The sequence below is a fragment of the Acanthopagrus latus genome, chromosome 6 (assembly GCF_904848185.1).
Source record: "Acanthopagrus latus isolate v.2019 chromosome 6, fAcaLat1.1, whole genome shotgun sequence".
Taxonomy (NCBI): Eukaryota; Metazoa; Chordata; class Actinopteri; order Spariformes; family Sparidae; genus Acanthopagrus; species Acanthopagrus latus.
Genome location: NC_051044.1, coordinates 30769305 through 30773654, shown reverse-complemented (window position 1 = coordinate 30773654; position 4350 = coordinate 30769305).

Here is a 4350-nt window from a genome sequence, read left to right as displayed (position 1 = left end):
AGACAGAGAGAGATGGGTTGGGCATGTGTCTGTGTCCCGAATGGTGCAATGCACAAGTCTATGTGAACAATAGGCAGCAAGTGTGTGTGTGTGTGTGCTGCTGGCAAGGGAAAAGGTGGATGGTGTGATGCTGTGGTGGTCTCATGAGGGATGTAACCAAATATCTCACATGATTCTGACAGAGGGACAGACAGAATACTGTCTTAAAAATTAACTGAATTCCATAAGACAGCAGGTCTGTTTAGGTGCTGTAGTTTATAAACTAAAAACTTACAGTCAAAGCCATTCATGTCAAGGATAGTAACAGTGACTATGAACCCACAGAAAATCATCAGCACAATTTCCCACAACTATGCTCTTTATGATTCTGTCACGTCTTTCATCATGTTTCCAGAAGCTGCATGTAGCTGTTAAGGTGAGAAAGCTTCGATAAACCCACTGTACCACACGTGCCCAGCACTTAACAACAGACATAGCCACTGTCAGTGGGGTCATTAGTCATTTAATGGTACTTACTATAGCTCCACCTATACATTTTTAAAAACAATACACAAATATGAGATATCCTACAAAAAAGTGATAGAAAGACCCGAGCATTTCCTAAAACAGCTGTCCCAAACAGCTGGCCAGAAAACATTGCTCAAATGGGAGGAAATAGTGCATCTGCTGGGGAGTGTTCTCAGAGGTGGTGCTCCAGTAAGTATTCATGGCAGCAGGTATGTGGGACTGAGTGAAACTTCACTAAAGTGTCATGTCATGTCATTGTCCGTAACCATGGGGTCGCTGGGTGTTCTTGGGTGTGTTGCTGGAGTCAATCCCAGCCTTGTCTCAGGGCGAGGGCAGGGTACTCCCTGGACAAGTCACCAGCTCATCGCAGGTCCCTCGCTGGTGAGCAATGTGGGGTTCAGTATCTTGCTCAAAGACACTTCGACATGCAGCTCTGCCCTGCCCGGAGCTGGGATTTGAACCATGACCTTCCGATCACTAGTCGACCTGCTCTAACTACTCTAGCTACAGCCTCACCTCGCTAAAGTGTGTGTGTGTGCTTATAGGAATGAAGGAATGTGACACCCAGTGCAATAGCATGACTCAGTGATGTGTCTTTAGCTGTTGGACAAATACGGAATCTGTGAATTAAGATATATCAGATTTTCATGGAGGATTTGGGAATCCTGTGACGGTGACAGGAAAGAAGAATTCTGGGAACTCTCAGGGGTCAAAGGTCATGATGAGCATGACTCAGGGCTACATCACGTCCTCGAAGTAAATCAATTGTATGGATTGGAATGATGCACAGTCAGTGTGAGGGTACACTGAGATGATGTTTGTGGTTTAAATAGCCAGCGTATTTTAATGACTTGAGCGGGGTTAGCATTTGTGTCTTGTTTTGCACTCCATTTAAACCGTTTAAATTGAATTCTATTTTTGTTTTCAGTAAAGCTAGAGATGAAAGAAAGCATTCTGACAAGAAACATCACAAATTCCAGCGGGTGATTAAAACTGCCTCAAACATCATTGGTTCCAAGCATCAGTGATATCAGTGAAGTGAGATGTCTGCTCAGAACGCAAAGATACTAAAAGACAACACACACCCAACCACAGTCTGTTCACCCTGCTTGCCATCTGACAACATACACACACACAGGCTGCCATAAAATAAAACGTTTTTCTTGTGCCACTTGTGTAACTATTTAATAAACCCAGAACCATGATCTATTTAACAAACTCCAATGACAACATTGTCTCAGCGTCATTTAAACCTCATGCTTACAGATTGATTAAGAATCTTGTCATGTCTTACATTTGGATCATAGCTATTAAAAGTCTGTAATAAAAATGTAATCTCATTATTGTGAAATGTTATGTCATCTTTACAAAGAATTTATTTCAGGTCATTTTTGTTTGTGGTGAAGACAAAAGCTTTATAATATTACACTGATGTCACAAATTCCTGTCACTTCTGCCCACTATGCATTCTGCGTAATCAGCAGCAGCTTTAATGCTCACACTCATTAATGTGTTTTATACACAGAAATACACAATTGTCTTTGTGTGTTCAGGATCTTGTCCATTATTGTCCTTTGTTTTTTTTCTAATTCACTCCTTTCTCTGTGTTGGTTTTCTGTGGTATTATGTAACATAACTAGTTAACTATTTCCATCTGACAATCATCTGATTCCAATCATTAAATAATAAAATCAACAAATCAACACATTTATAAAATGATTTCACAAATTGAAAAGTACGATCCTACTCTCTCTATTCAACATGTGTACCTGTTCAGCCTTTACAGTAAAAATGGCAATTCTACCACGGTAACGTTTCAGAGAATTTCTCAATTTGACACAATACCTCCAAATTTTATTTAGATATGGATGAAGGTCAGTGCATCTTGCTTCTTTTGCCATCTCTGTTGCACATGCACAGTTCTGATCAGGGAGCTGGTTAAGGTTCAGTTAGTGACAAGGAAGTTACTGACAGTGTATTTATTCACGACAAACATCCTAAACTGTTCACACACTGCACAGTCATAACTTCATCCTCGCCTTCACAAATGTGCTGTCAAGTGGCCTTTATTGAGTTCATACTCACTAACATTTTGCACACAATCTCTGCACTGAGTTATTCCCGAAAGGAGTTTTCCTCTTGGATAACACATACACTATATTACCAAAAGTATTCGCTCACCCATTCAAATGATCAGAATCAGGTGTTCTAATCACTTGGCCTGGCCCCAGGTGTATAAATTCAAGCACTCAGGCATGCAGACTGTGAAACAAGACATTTGTGAAAGAATGGGCCGCTCTCAGGAGCTCAGTGAATTCCAGCGTGGAACTGTCATAGGATGCCACTTGTGCAACAAATCCAGTCGTGAAATTTCCTCGCTCCTAAATATTCCACAGTCAACTGTCAGCTCTATTATAACAAAATGGAAGCGTTTGGGAACAACAGCAACTCAGCCACGAAGTGGTAGGCCACGTAAAGTGACGGAGAGGGGTCAGCGGATGCTGAAGCGCATAGTGCAAAGAGGTCGCCGACTTTCTGGACAGTCAATTGCTAGAGAGCTACAAACTTCATGTGACCTTCAGATTAGCCCAAGTACAGTACGCAGAGAGCTTCATGGAATGGGTTTCCATGGCCGAGCAGCTGCAGCCAAGCCACACATCACCAAGTGCAATGCAAGGCGTCGGATGTAATGGTGTAAAGCACGCCGTCACTGGCCTCTAGAGCAGTGGAGACGCGTTCTCTGGAGTGATGAATCACGCTTTTCCATCTGGCAATCTGATGGACGAGTCTGGGTTTGGAGGTTGCCAGGAGAACGGTACATTTCAGATTGCATTGTGCCAACTGTGAAATTTGGTGGAGGAGGAATTATGGTATGGGGTTGTTTTTCAGGAGCTGGGCTTAGCCCCTTAGTTCCAGTGAAAGGAACATTGAATGCTTCAGGATACCAAAACATTTTGGACAATTCCATGCTCCCAACCTTGTGGGAACAGTTTGGAGCGGGCCCCTTCCTCTTCCAACATGACTGTGCACCAGTGCACAAAGCAAGGTCCATAAAGACGTGGATGACAGAGTCTGGTGTGGATGAACTTGACTGGCCTGCACAGAGTCCTGACCTGAACCCGATAGAACACCTTTGGGATGAATTAGAGCGGAGACTGAGAGCCAGGCCTTCTCGACCAACATCAGTGTGTGACCTCACCAATGCGCTTTTGGAAGAATGGTCAAAAATTCCTATAAACACTCTCCTCAACCTTGTGGACAGTCTTCCCAGAAGAGTTGAAGCTGTAATAGCTGCAAAAGGTGGACCGACATCATATTGAATTCTATGAGTTAGGAATGGGATGGCACTTCAGTTCATAGAATGAGTAAAGGCAGGTGAGCGAATACTTTTGGTAATATAGTGTATAAACAACATTTAACAAGCTGTGTGTGTTCCTGCCTGTCAACTTGCTGTTGGAAAGAAGAGAGAGTATACTGTTTCAGTGGTGCAAAAAAAAAAAAAAAGAAAAATGAAAGCATTAAACGTTTTCCTAATATTCGGAATCGATATGTATTGAAAAATATGTTTTGAGTAGAGTATTTGTCTGTTCATTTTACCTTCTTGATTGTTTCACCTCTCTTATAACCTGCAGGGTTACGGTTTTATTCTACCTGCTGCCTCTCCATTCTCTCCTATCAGTCAGATGATCTCACAGAGATGATGACTTTGACCTGCCTTGAAACAACTTTTGCTAGCACAATTTCATGGAAATGTACAGAAGAGGATTAGGGCCACATGTGAACTTTCTTTTAGTTATGACTTTAAAGTCAGGATTCTGTGTGATTCATGTGAATGTTTTTTTA